The sequence below is a fragment of the Bos indicus genome, chromosome 7 (assembly GCF_029378745.1).
Source record: "Bos indicus isolate NIAB-ARS_2022 breed Sahiwal x Tharparkar chromosome 7, NIAB-ARS_B.indTharparkar_mat_pri_1.0, whole genome shotgun sequence".
Lineage (NCBI taxonomy): Eukaryota > Metazoa > Chordata > Mammalia > Artiodactyla > Bovidae > Bos > Bos indicus.
Window position 1 is genome coordinate 31,899,952 of NC_091766.1, and position 15,565 is coordinate 31,915,516.

The 15,565-nt window shown below is 37.4% G+C and overlaps 1 pseudogene; it reads right to left on the minus strand.

Moving 5' to 3' along the window:
• Nucleotides 1-13,072: 13,072 nt before the first annotated feature.
• LOC109561222 (PRELI domain containing protein 3B-like) lies at nt 13,073-15,248 on the minus strand (annotated as a pseudogene).
• Between the last annotated feature and the right edge of the window lie 317 nt (nt 15,249-15,565).

Here is a 15,565-nt window from a genome sequence, read left to right on the forward strand (position 1 = left end):
TTCCTATACATAATCACCTTTCCTCCAGGAGTCTAAGTTGTTCAAATGTCTTGGTTCTCTGGATAGCACACGGGGATGGGTCTGATGGAACACGTGTGAGGGCTTAAAGTCCCAAACTAGTCAACTGACGAACCATGCTTTGCTGTTGGCAGTCGCTCATACCAGAAAGTTATGTGTGAAGTCACACGGTATTCTGCTTGAATGCCTGCCATTGATATGGTTGATGCTATTGGATTCTTTCTCTCTGTTTCTTATATATGTGGTTTCTCCTTCCTCTATTTCACCTTTTCTTGGGATATTTTAAAAATCTGGTCTCCAAAATCAGGAAGAGGGAAAGTTTGCTCTATGTTGTTTTGAACCTTTTAGTTCCATACTTGGTCTGATAGTTTTTAAGCTTTGAAAAAGAGGATTTGTAGTCTCCATGTTTGGTTTTATAGTCATTTGTAGTTATATAGACTGAGAAGGGTGGAATGGTGAAGCAGATGAAGTATGGATTGGAAGGAATCCCATGATCAGTAACACACACACACACACACATACACATTCATATATATGCACAGTATCAAGATTATTGGAATTTCTCTTCTTTGTGCATGCCCAAATCAAATAATCAATTTATCTTCTAAGCCAAAATATCTGAGTTAAACAGATATTAAAGGGACTATTATTAATAGTTAAATGCTGATAACAAGCATAAACTACTGCTGTGTTTGGCAAACTGGGGCTGTGGTAACCTTAATAATAGGGCTTCCCAGGTGGCGCTAGTGGTAAAGAACCTGCCTGCCAATGCAGGAGACATAAGAGATACGGGTTTGATCCCTGGGTTGGGAAGATCCCAGGGAGGAGGGCATGGCAACCCATTCCAGTATTATTGCCTGGAGAATCCCCATAATATGATGCTGAATTCCAAATGGAAATTCCTTCCATAAATGCATGTTTTTAATGATAAAGTCCTTTAAGGATGGATATGTTTTATGAGTTTTGTATTGAAAGTTCTAAGAGAATCATATTGGCTGGTTGAGCAATGATTCCAATGCAGCAAGGAGATTTCTAAATGAATCTGATAAAGTTTCTTGAAACAAATACCTTTGGGTGTGCATCTCTCCTCAAGAATGGTATAGAAATTACGGCTCCAATTTAACATTCTCTGAAACCATCATGGACCAAAACAAAATATTGGAAAGTAGGCTTACCAATGTGTTTTTAATATCCTGGCCAAGATTAGTATATCTGGAGACAGATGCTTGCACTGAAGTCTGGGCTCCAATACCTATATAGTTGTGTGATCTTAATTATTTAACTTTCCACATCTTTGTTGCTGCAGTGGTTAAGTTGGATAGTTATAGCACTTGCTTCCTACGGTTGTTATAAAGGTTAAATCACTTAATACAAAAAACAAGTACAATGCCTGGTACAGAGCAGGTGTTTGATTTAGCATTTATTATGATCTTCTGCCTTAACAACTGGCACAACCAGCTATTTATTGCCAGAGCAAGAAACCAGGAAATCATTACCACATTCTCGTTTTACTCCTTCTAATCACTGATGTGATTTTTAAGGTGGACTATTCTCTCAGTGAGTTTTCCTCAGTCCACAATTGTTCCCCAACAATAGACATATTGTCATATCCCCTGTCATATTCACAGGCAGCCAGAATGACTTTTATAATGTATGCTGTGATAAGTCACTTTTCTATGTAAGTTCCTTCAGTGGCTCGTCATCCTTGGAATGGGTGCACCAGGCTCTTCAAAATATGACTTCTGTTTACTTAATTCCCCAGCGTCATTTCTTGCCACATTTTCCTCATATTTACAGACTTACTAGACAAACTTTCCTGAAGCTCTATGAAAGACCGCCTCATTTGAGCCTTTCTTCTTTCACATAATACTGCTTGTTTTATTCCTGCTTTCTCTTACTTTGGCCTTAACACCCTTCAGGGCTGAGCTTGTCTATTTCTTCCTTCAGAGCTATCTGGCACTTAAATGTGGTTAGATGCCTTCTCAATGGCCTGTGTATACTTCTGCATATACAAATGGCCTGCATATACTTTTCTCAGAGCTTCTTGCGCATTTCTGATATGAGTACAAAGAGTGCACAATCTGTCTCTTCAATAGAGTGTAAACTACTAGGCAGGAGCTAGGATCTTCTTTGTTGTTATTTCTGTTCTCTGTGCACAACATACGACATGTAATGTCTGTGCAAAAGATGCTGGTTGAGTGAATGCATACCTGTGGTATTGATTAATAAATTATAGGAGGTCATTTTTGGTGTTGGTTTTTGGCTTTTTAAAATAAAAATGCTCGATTTTTTTCCTACAGATTTAAAGGTTTTTCTGAAACTGCCTTTTAAAAGGTTGAGTTTTTCTCCTTAAATTTGTATGATGAGATCAATCCTCATTAAGTTTGTAGAGTCTCTCAAGAGATAAGGAGAGAAGAGAGCATAAAAAAGTTAATTAAGGAAATACAAATTTATGGAAATGGTATGTCATCCTTGAAATTGCAAATGGGATTGAAAATAACACTAATTCTTATGCCCTGTTGCTGTATATTCTTTTCGTTGCATGTACTATTCCATTAGCTGTCTTGTCTTGTCTCGGAGACTTATTTCCATAGAGAGGATTGGGACATCTTTAAGTAGAATATGCAGCCAGCTAGATGCCTTGAATGAGAGGTCTCAAATTTTTATCTGACAGCAATACAAATTCAAAACTATAGCTTATGACTACATGTTTATACTGGATAACTGAGTTTATAAACTTGTTTTGGTAAGAATTAAAGTGTTTTAAATTATTTTGAGATATTAGTAAGCATAAACTTTGTCTTTTTTCTTTAGAAATAATTATTTTTATAGGAAATTGATTGCAAATATTCATTCCTCTAAGGCTACACTTTCAATATGTTAGCCACTAGCCACATGTATTGAACCATTGAAATGGGCTAGTCCAAAATTAGATGTGCTGTAAAGTTTAAGATTTCAAAGAATTCGTTTAAAAAGCAATGTAAATTATTTCAGTAATTTTATATTACCTCAATAATTTTATATTTTATTACATTTATATAGTTATTATATCTATATATAATTTATATATTTATTTGCAGGAGTATTTTTAATATATTTAGTCAAATAATTTTTTCTTCAAATTAATTTCACCTCTGAATTTTTATTTATTTGTGTATACTAGAAAATTTAAAATTACCTATGTGGCTCATATTATATTTCTATCGGACAGCTCTTCTCTAAAGTGCTTTCCATTTTGTAGCTTGTTTTGTGTGCGTAGAGTCCTGAGGAAGTTTGTGATAAAAGGACTTCATGCCAAATACCACTAATAAAGCTATTGTAATACATTAGTGTCAGTATACACAATACTGTGAATGTGTGTGTCTGCTGTTACTTCAGTCATGTCTCTGCGACCCTATGGACTGTAGCCCACCAGGCTCTTCTGTCTATGGGATTCTCCAGGTAAGAATAGTGGAGGGGATTGCCATGCCCTCCTCCAGGAGGTCTCCTTTACCCAGAGACTGAACCCCTGTCTCTAATGTCTCCTGCATTGGCAGACTGGTTCTTTACCACTAGCGCCACCTGGGAAGCCCAAAGTTAAATGCACCTGGTACTTAATTTTTTTCTTAAGAATATTTGAAACATATCAATTATATGATCTAAATTTGTGAATAGCTGTAGTCTACAGTTTATGTCTTAGTCAGAGATTTTATGTTTCAAATATTTTGATATAAAATTATCCTTCTGAGTCTTCAGTTGAATTATTATTTCTTTTATTTACTCTAAAATGCTGAAGGAAGTTGGAAACTGGCAAAAAATTTTTTGCACCAACATTTGCTCATCACTGTCAGTTTTCCTCCACTCTTTTGGAACAGTGAGTGCATCAGGCTTGGGAACGCATACCAGGGAACTTTGTGGGTAGGAAGGGACTTGCCTCCTAGGGGCAACGTATGAAGCAAGGCTGCCTGGAGGCATGCCAGAGGAAGCTGAAACCAAAGCCCAGCAGACAGTCCGACTGTGCTATTATTACAGAGTGACAGATTCCATATAGGCTGCAACGGTTGGGAACTATGGAAACCAGACTAGAGTGAGAGTACACAAGGGTGGCAGACAGAGCTGGAGAAGTCCCAGGAGCTGCAGGACCACAGGCAGATGGTACTTTTATGGGGCATTAGAGGCAGTGGGCTGTGTGGTCATTAGGACATCAGCCCATTTCAGACAACCAATTACAGCTTGTACAGGTTTAAGTGTATTTTACAATATAATTAATGTTTGATACAAACAGTGAATTTAATTTGTGAATTGTGTCAAGTAGCTTTTCTGTATTATCAAACTGAACCAATGGTTTTACATAATAAAAAGCTGAAATTATGCCCCACACAAGAAAGAAATCAAACGCGATCTTTGGTTCAAAATTCTTCACTTGAGCTCTCATATTCGTTTTCCATTTCAGCGCTCAAGTGTCAAATTTCAGCCCTCTGGGTTCATTTATACTTGTTTTTGTAAAATAGATAATAAGCCATTTGGTATCTCTTTAATAATATACTTGTGTAGTCACAGAAAAACCCCCCCACCACCAATTTTTGCTGCTTATTTGTGTTTGGCTAACATGATAGCAATTTCATTTTTACTTTTTATTTTATACTGGAGTATAGCCAGTTAACAATGTTGTGATAGTTTCAGGTGGACAGCAAAGGGACTCAACCATACATGTACATGTATCCATTCTCTCCCTGTGTTATTAGGACCTTGTTGGTTATCCATTTAGATATACCAGTGTGTACATGTCCTCAAACCCCTAACTATCTCTTTCCTCCATTTCTTCCCCCAGACAGTCATCAATTCATCACTAACTCTGTGTCTGTTTTGTAAATAAATTCATCTGTATCATTTCTTTTTAGATTTCACATATAAGGAATGTCATATGATATATCTCCTTCTCTGACTTACTTCACTCAGCGCGACAATCTCCAGGTCTTCCCATGTTGCTGCAAATTGCATTATTTCGTTCTTTTTAATGGTTGAGTAATATTCCATTGTATGTATTTACCACATCTTCTTTATCCATTACTCTCCTGATGAACATTTACATTGCTTCCATGTCATGTTTTGGTTGTTAGAAATACTGCTGCAGTGAACACTGGGGTGCATGTATCCTTTTGGATCATTTTTTTTTTTTTTCTGGGTATGTGCCCAGGAGGGAGATTGCATAGTTATGGTAGCTCTAATAGCAATTTAAATCCTATTTAGATGTATGCAGGAAGGAAATGGCAATCCACTCCAGTATTCTTGCCTGGGGAATTCCATGGACAGAGGAGCCTGGTGGGCTACAGTCCATGGGGTCCCAAAGAGTCGGACTTGATTGAGCAACTAACACAGACTTCTTGAGACACAGCTTTAACACAATCAATTTATGCATGGTAATATTTTAAATATTAACCAGTTTCTTGGTGATTAGTCTAAGAACATGTAATAAATTATCCTAGTTATTGATAAAAGGATAAGATAGTCCAAAGCAAGTGATTCATTCATTGGGTGATAGGAAGGGTAGAGTCAAGCTGGACAGTGGTTTTGGAAGAGTTTCCCATTGGAGTGCTGCATCTTAATTTTGGGTTGACTTGTTGATAAGTTAAGATTTTAATCTTTACAAATGGGAGGAATTTTTTTCTTTATTGACAGTGCCTCCATGAAGTCATGGAAGTATACTCATGGAGATGTCTTCCTGTAGCTCTTAGGAGAGGACTGAGGAGTTAAGCATTCTATGGCTTCTGCAATGAAATTGAGACTCAGAAGTCCAGGTCATCAAACTTTTTCATTTATATCTCAGCATGAGATGGCCAAAGAGGAAGACAGAAATTCTGGGCCCATCTCTCTGGAATCTTAGGAGAGAACCCCTACTGCCAGTCTGGTCTCTATTTTTCCCACACCACAGAGTTCTGATTCCAAGTGGCCTTGGGTGTGTGGTTTCCCACTCTTTTGCATATTTACTTTTTATCTTTCAACATTTAATATACAGATGGATATAATATGGTGGCCCAGTTTAAGATGGACCATAGATGGGTTTTGTTCACTTCCTGTGGCTCTAGGCCAGGAGTAAGGAGAGACAGAGGCTTTCCCTGGGTTGATAAATCATGAACAGACTCATACATATCGATTAGAACTTGGCTCTTAATATTTCCTAGTTGGGTAAATTAACTTCCTTGTGTCTGTTTTCTCTAAAAAAATGGAATTAAAAATAACACATGTCTTATAAGGGCTGCTTGAGGATAGACTGATGATTAAATGAAAGATGTTTAGCCAGTTTCTTCCATGTAATATGTATTCAAAAAGGCTGGTTATTGTTATTATCAAAGAGAAAAAATGTCTCAATCTACTGCTACATTTTCTTTGACCTCTTATGGGGCACCTCCTTAGGTAGATAGGGCTATAAAGAAGGTTGAATATTATGCAATGTAAAGATAGTAAGCAGTTGATAGACAAATTAAATTCCATGTATTCTTAGGGGAATCCTATGTCTAGCATATGTCTAGCATATGTCTAGACCCCTCATAAAAGCTTGATAACTATCATCAAGTTTCTGTATCTTAAGAAACACCATGGAACTCAATTATTTTTAATGAAATTCCCACTTTTCCAAAACATAAATCATGAACAAGTTTTAAAAAAATGAAGGTTGCCTTGGAGACTGTCAAAATATGACTCTACACTGACTTACATTTATCAGTCCTATTTATTACATATTTTATCTTTTAATAAAAAGCCGTTGGTTAGTCAATCATACAATTAATTGTACACTGTATCTCTTCTATCAAAACCTTCAATATGAGACAGAAACATTTTCAGTGTTAGAGATATTTTTCCATTGTGTTGTCATCATTTCCGTTTATCAGATGAAGTACTGCAAAGAAAATAATGTTTGGTGGATTGAACGTCTATCTTCAGAAAAAAACTTGATAAATCATGGCATAGCAGGAAAGTGAAACCTGAGAAATTACAATTTGTCTAATGACAAATTAACAGCTAACAAAACAGACAAATGAAACTATGACATTATTTAAATAAGTATTCAGGAAAAATTACTAGCATATTTTATGTTATTAAATCTGAACTAGTTAAAAAAGGGGACTGATGGATTTTACAAATCTGCTATTATCTCGTTATTATAAAATATATTTAAAGACAATTAGCTCCAGATATTTGCAACTTTTTTTATAGAATATTTGAGGACTAAAGAATGATAAACTGTCTACTCTGTTCTCCATTTTTAGAAATACAAATCAGATGCTCCCATAGAAGTAAGACTGCAGTTCTGAGATCTAGTATAGTAGATAAAAACAATCCTTTGAGGCAGTAGTTTGAGTTAGAAGATACTTTGTTCCCTTGAACAAGTTTAGTAACCTTGAAGCTTCATATTTCTCATCTGTACAGGTGAGATGTACACCTTATAGGTGTACATAAGGTGTACACCTTATAGGTGGATTCTATATGATTTTTAATAAATCAATTCATTTGAAGTTTTTAGAAAAATTTGCCACATAAAAGCATTCTGCCAGTTAATATTATCATTATTTTTATTATTGTTATTGCTACTACTGTTACTCTATATAAAGCTATTGGTTGGCCAAATTTAGGAACTCATTCTTGGCAATTCAAAATTTGCTTTAAAAAAAAAAAACTTACTTTAAGATTAACTTATAAAGTGTTTGTTCTAACATCAAGGTTAAAAGAAAAAAAGAGGTGAGGTTATAATAGACCAGAGGCTTCTTACTGTCCAAATAAATCACCACTGAAATTCTCATCATTATTAATAACTTTAGAAAAATATGCATTATCATTTAAATTGGTGACATGTTGTTACATGTATCTTGGACTAGTTATGAAGAAAGTTAGTGATTAATATTTCTTAATTTCATTTCCTACAATGCATATATGTTGGAGTAGTTGGCAACTTAGATTCTGGATGTTGTAGCAAAAACCCTGGACAGCTAAGAAATGAGATCCAGATGAGATACTTTGATTTCATAACTACATGCCTTCAGAAACAGTCTTGAGTATTTATCAAGCCTCTTACAGTTCAAAATTCTACAAGTCTGAGAGTAATGATGGAACTGTGGTAAGGATACTAATTCAGAGTAATAACTTAATCTTACATAATTAACTCGAAGCCAAGCTCAAAAAAGCCTTCAGTATAAAATATAGGAAAACTCGTTTATGATATAATAATGTATTGTGTGAATTTTAAAGTTCTGTTTAAGTGTTTTAAGTTCGTTCTACCACCGCATTTTGTGTACAGAGGCAGAGAGTTGTGTGTGTGTGTGTGTGTGTGTATGTATATATATATATACACACACACTTAACTTTTAAGTAAATATATTCTATTTCTCCAATTAGGTGGTACATACCTCAAAAAAGGAAGCTCAGGTATGTACCACCTAACAGACAAAATAGAATATATTCTTAAAAGTTACATATCCATAGTTTTTTTCAACAAGTAACTGATATTCTTTTTAAAAGTTACCTCTAAAGTTGTGAAAATATTTTGTATACTTGAAATTGTATTTTTCTACTTAGATACATTTAGTGCAGGAAGTATACATCCCAGGCAAGGAAAATGGTGTGAACTAAAGCTTGATAGTAGGGATATATATGGCTTGTGTAGGAGTAGTGTGTAGACTAGTTTGGAAGGAACAGAGGGTTTGGGGGAGTGGACAGAGAGCTTCAAACTAGGATGGAGAACATATTGCTGACTGCCTTGACTACCTGTTAAAAACATATAACATAGTTTGCTAGAAAATGTAGAATGATCACAAGTTTTTAAAAAGATTGTAATATATGCAAAGTGTTTTTTTTTTTATAGTGAAATTAATCTGGCAGCACTGTGGAGGTGAATTGGATATGAACGAGAATAGAGTCAATGAGCTAGTTAAGACTGGTTTAGCAGCAATAGAAATGTAGAAGGAGGAATAAATGCAAGTGATGTGAGTCCTGTAGTGCAAATATAATCTTATTCATCATTGCATCTTAAGCACATAGTATAACAGATGCTTTATTTAAGCACAAAAATTTGTTTATTAAATAGATATTGGAAAATTTTATTTTAAACAGAAAAAATGTTTTAATTTACACATGAATTCTAAAAAAAAGGAGACCTAAGAAGTGACAAAAAGCACTTTTATACTTTTTAGACAGTTCAGTTCAGTTCAGTCACTCAGTCGTGTCCAACTCTTTGAGATGCCATGAATCGCAGCATGCCAGGACTCCCTGTCCATCACCAACTCCTGGAGTTCACCCAGACTCACGTCCATCGAGTCAGTGATGCCATCCAGCCATCTCATCCTCTGTTGTCCCCTTCTCCTCCTGCCCCCAATCCCTCCCAGCATCAGAGTCTTTTCCAATGAGTCAACTCTTTGCATGAGGTGGCCAAAGTACTGGAGTTTCAGCTTTAGCATCATTCCTTCCAAAGAAATCCCAGGGCTGATCTCCTTCAGAATGGACTGGTTGGATCTCCTTGCAGGCCAAGGGACTCTGAAGAGTCTTCTCCAACACCACAGTTCAAAAGCACCAATTCTTCAGCGCTCAGCTTTCTTCACAGTCCAACTCTCACATCCATACATGACCACTAGAAGAACCATAGCCTTGACTAGACGGACCTTTGTTGGCAAAGTAATGTCTCTGCTTTTGAATGTGCTATCTAGGTTGGTCATGACTTTCCTTCCAAGGAGTAAGCGTCTTTTAATTTCATGGCTGCAATCACCATCTGCAGTGATTTTGGAGCCCAGAAAAAGAAAGTCTGACACTGTTTCCACTGTTTCCCCATCTATTTACCATGAAGTGATGGGACCGGATGCCATGATCTTCATTTTCTGAATGTTGAGCTTTAAGCCAACTTTTTCACTCTCCTCTTTCACTTTCATCAAGAGGCTTTTGAGTTCCTCTTCACTTTCTGCCATAAGGGTGGTGTCATCTGCATATCTGAGGTTATTGATATATCTCCCGGCAATCTTGATTCCAGCTTGTTCTTCTTCGAGCCCAGCGTTTCTCATGAAGTACTCTGCATATAAGTTAAATAAGCAGGGTGACAATATATAGCTTTGATGTACTCCTTTTCCTATTTGGAACCAGTCTGTTGTTCCATGTCCAGTTCTAACTGTTGCTTCTTGACCTGCATACAGGTTTCTCAAGAGGCAGGTGAGGTGGTCTGGTATTCCCATCTCTTTCAGAAATTTCCACAGTTTATTGTGATCCACAGAGTCAAAGGCTTTGGCATAGTCAATAAAGCAGAAATAGATGTGTTTCTGGAAGTCTTGCTTTTTCAATGATCCAGTGGATGTTGGCAATTTGATCTCTGGTTCCTCTGCCTTTTCTAAAACCAGCTTGAACATCTGGAAGTTCACAGTTCACATATTGCTTTTAGACAAAGAAACCACAAATTTCTGAGGAAGTGGCAGGATCAAGAAACTTGGGCTTTTGGTGCATATTTAGTGAAGAACCTAAACAGTTTGGGCTTGAGGCAGTAAATAAAGAAGGAACATGGTTTGTTTATTAGACCTCTTTGACTGAATTCCCAGCTTTGGCAGTAAGAGTGTCCTTCTACCCCGAGATGCAGGAAGGGCACCTTTCACACAGGGGATTCATTTCTAGCTTTTACAGAGACAAGAGAGGAGAGTCAGGGTGTCGTTCTTTCATAGGCCATTATTATGTAGTTTTAACTTGACATAATATGCCACTTCGGCATTTTTAGGGATGGCCCATCCTAAGCCCCCGTGTTGATGAGGATTCACCTCCCCTCTTATTTTGTTCCTCAGCCCTGGGGAGGGAGTGGCTTTCTGTAGTTATTGATCTGGGCTGCCTTGACATTCCCCTTCATATCCCATTTCCTGCATAACCAACTTTCTGCCTCAAATATCTTCTTTTTAAAAATTTTTTATTTATATTAGAGTATATGATTTACCAGAGAAGGCAATGGCACCCCACTCCGGTACTCTTGCCTGGAAAATCCCATGGATGGAGGAGCCTGGTAGGCTACAGTCCACGGGGTCGCTGAAGGTCGGACACGACTGAACGACTTCACTTTCACTTTTCACTTTCATGCTTTGGAGAAGGAAATGGCAACCCACTCCAGTGTTCTTTCCTGGAGAATCCCAGGGACGGGGGAGCCTGGTGGGCTGCCATCTATGGGGTCACACAGAGTCGGACACGGCTGAAGCAACTTGGCAATTAGCAATATGATTTACAGTGCTGTATTAGTTTCAGGTATACAGCAAAGTGATACAGTTTTCTGCATACAAAGAACTTAATCATGTCCAACTCTTTGCGACCACACAGACTGTAGCCCATCAGGCTCCTCTGTCCATGGAATTCTCCAGGCAAGACTGGAGTAGGTAGCCATTCCCTTCTCCATGGAAGTTTCCAACCCAGGGATCGAACCTGGGTCTTTACTGTCTGAGCTACCAGGTTATATGTGTGTGTGTGTATACACATCTATTTTACATATATATAATATATATATACACACACACACACATATATTCTTCAGATTACTTTTTCATGTGGGTTATTACAGAGTATTGAGTAGAGGTTCCTGTGCTATACAGTAGGGTATTGTTATCTATTTTATATGTATTTTTTTGTGTATTAGTATTAATCTCAACCTCCTCTAATTTTCCCCCACCCCCTCATTTTCTGTTTGGTAACTATAAGTTTATTTTCTAGGTCTGTGAGTCTGTTTCTGTTTTCTAAATAAATTCATTTGTTTCATTTTTTAAGATTCGACATATAAGTGATATCATATGATATCTGTCTTTCTCTGACTTCCTTTAGTATGATAATCTCTAGATTCATCTATATTGATGGAAATGGCATTATTTTATTGTTTTTATGGCTGAGTAATATTCCACTGTGTACATGTATCACATCATCTTTATCCATTCCTCTGTTGGTGGGCATTTAGGTTGCTTCCATGTCAGCTATTTCAAATAGTACTGCAATAATTATTGGTTGCATGTGTCTTTGCAAAATATAATTTTCTCCAGATATATACCCAGGAATGGGATTGATGGATTACATGGTAGTTCTGTTGTTAGTTTTCCATATGTATATTTTTCATAGTGGTTGGGAAATTTACATTCCCACCAACAGTGTAGGAGGGTTCCCTTTGTTCCACATCCTCTCCAGCATTTATTGTTTGTAGACTTTTTCATGATGGCCATTTTGACTAGTGTGAGGAAGTAGTTCATTGTTGTTTTAATTTGCATTTCTCTGCTAATTAGCACTGTTGGCAGTGTTGAGCACCTTGTGCTTTTTGGCCATCTATATATCCCACTTTTTTTTTTTTTTTCTGGTAATGACTTTATTTTTTCAGTTAACATAACCAACCCATGATACAGCATACTAAATCCTAAAGTACAAATCCAAGTAAGGTAATACCTTTACTAAGTTACAAAACTTTGGCAAATCAGTACAGTACTCTTTAACACAATATAATGTACTTTTGTTGGAGTCATTTATTACTTTTGTGATAATTTTTACTCCAAAATAATGTTATCTGGGTATGAAATGAAAACATAATGATTTTTAATGGTGGTTTATAGCAGAGCAAATTATTTTATGCAGTTAATGTCTTTTTAAAATGATACAGTTTCTCCTTTAAAAGTGAGTTCCCTCATGTAAGCTCTCCAAGATTACTGAAACAGGGCAGTTGTGCATATACAGAGAGGGCTCTGTTTGCTTCTGAGGTTGGTCCAAAGCCAGATAGAATTCCAATGAATGAAAAGCTTTAAAATTCTACCCTAAAGAGGTTTCACCAGCCAATACCAATTTCCAAACATACTTTTCAAAAATTGTTAAAATTTTGCGTGTATTGAATTCTCAAAATCAGTCATTTCTGACCATATGAATTTCAGCTGATCCCTTTTATTTAGAAACCCTGACCTCTTTGGTTTGATCAAGTCACATAGCTTTAGCTTATTAAAAAGAATTCTACCTAAAATAGGGTTGTATTTTTTAAATAACAAATAAATATACTGCCAGCTTGTAGAGACTTGGGGAACTGGGTGCTGTGTATCAACTTTCATTATCATTTCTTCACAAATGCTGCTGCTGCCATTGGTGTCTGTCCTGCCAAAGCTGTCAGTTCCTCAATTTCAACATTTAGTTTATGTATTACACACTCCACTGATTCTCAGCCTTTATTCAGTTCAGTCTCTCAGTTGTATCTGACTCTTTGTGACCCCATGGACTGCAGCACGCTAGGCCTCCCAGTCCATCACCAACTCCTGGATTTACTCAAACTCATGTCCATTGAGTTGGCGATGCCATCCAACCATCTCATCCTCTGCCATCCCCTTCTCCTCCTGCCTTCAATCTTTCCCAGCATCAGGGTCTTTTCAGATAAGTCAGTTCTTCCCATCAGGTGGCCAGAGTACTGGAGTTTCAGCTTCAGCATCAGGCCTTCCAATGAATATTCAGGACTGATTTCCTTTAGGATGGACTGGTTGGATCTCCTTGCAGTCCAAGGGATTCTCAAGAGTCTTCTGCAACACTACAGTTCAAAAGCATTAATACTTCAGCACTCAGCTTTCTTTATAGTCCAACTCTCACATTCATACATGACCATTGGAAAAACCATAGCTTTGACTAGATGGCAAAGTAATGTTGGCAAAGTAATGTCTCTGCTTTTTAATGTACTGTCTAGGTGGGTCATAGCTTTTCTTCCAAGGAGCAAGCATCTTTTAATTTCATGGCTGCAGTCACCATCTGCAGTGATTTTGGAGCCCAAAAAAATAAAGTCTGACACTGTTTCCACTGTTTCCCCATCTATTTCCCATGAAATGATGGGACCAGATGCCATGATCTTAGTTTTCTGAATGTTGAGTTGTAAGCCAACTTTTTCACTTTCCTCTTTCACTTTTATCAAGAGGCTTTTTAGTTCTTCTTCACTTTCTGCCATAAGGGTGGTGTCATCTGCATATCTGAGGTTATTGCTATTTCTCTCGGCAATCTTGATTCTAGCTTGTGATTCCTCCAGCCCAGTGTTTCTCATGATGTACTCTGTATATAAGTTAAATAAGCAGGGTGACAGTATACAGCCTTGACGTACTCCTTTCCCGATTTGGAACCAGTCTGTTGTTCCATGTCTAGTTCTAGCTGTTGCTTCCTGACCTGCATACAAATTTCTCCAGAGGCAGGTCAGGTGGTCTGATATTCCCATCTGTCTAAGAATTTTCCAGAGTTTGTTGTGATCCACATGGTCAAAAGCTTTGGCATAGTCAATAAAGCAGAAATAGATGTTTTTTTCTGGAACTCTATTGCTTTCTTGATGATCTAGTAGATATTGGCAATTTGTTCTCTGGTTCCTCTGCCTTTTCTAAATCCAGCTTGAACATCTGGAATTTCACGGTTCATGTACTGTTGAAGCCTGGCTTGGAGAATTTAAAGCATTACTTTGCTAGCGTGTGAGATGATTGCAATTGTGTAGTAGTTTGAACATTCTTTGGCATTGGAATGAAAACTGACCTTTTCCAGTCCTGTGACCACTGCTGAGTTTTCCAAATTTGCTGGCATATTGAGTGCAGCACTTTCACAGCATCATCTTTCAGGATTTGAAATAGCTCAACTGGAATTCCATCACCTCCACTAGCTTTATTTGTAGTGATGCTTCCTAAGGCCCACTTTACTTCTCATTCCAGGACGTCTGGCTCTAGGTGAGTGATCACAACGTTGTGGTTATCTGGGTCATGAAGATCTTTTTTGTACATTTCTTCTGTGTTCTTGCCATGTCTTCTTAATATCTTCTTTTTCTTTGTTAGCATTTGATGATATCGTACTTGCCATCAGCCCTTCAAGGTAACTGCTGAGACTGATCTCTTTCACGGTAATTATGGCTTCTCGAGTCAAGTATTTTTTTCTGGGTCTTGAGGATGTGGTTTATATATGTCTCTCATCTACTGAAACCATATTTGTAAATGAAATATTTGTAGATTTAAGTTCCATTATGGATCCACTATAGAATATTCTTGCATATATGTTTTGATTCTTGCTGCACCAATAATAGATTTCACAATGGAAGGCAGTCCCCACTCTGTGCTGAGAAGTCTATGGCTGTGCAACCTTCCAGAGGGGTATATGTGTCTGTCCAGTACATCAGCTCCAACCACACTCGGGTTCATAGAGTTTGGGTGTTTCTGCATTGCAGCTGTTGTAAAAATTTCCCATGGGTGGTCAAAGACGTGCTCTGAAGTCCAGATCTTCATGGTGATGGTGGCCAGTACAGTTTCCCGGTGATGCTAGGTCACAAATGAGGCAAAGAGACCACTCTTGCCCAAGCTCTGCCCCTCAGCCACCCTGCCAGCTGCCCAGTGTATATCTTCTTTTTTTTAATGGAAATGTCTTTTTAGATCTTGTGCCCACTTGGGGGTTGGGTTATTTGGCTTTTTGATCTTGAGCTGCATGAGCAGTTCATAAATTTTGGAGATTAATCCCTTGTTGGTCACATCATTTGCAAATATTTTCTCCCATTCTGTGTGTTGTTTTTCTGTTCTGTTTATGGTTTCCTTTACTGGGCAAAGGC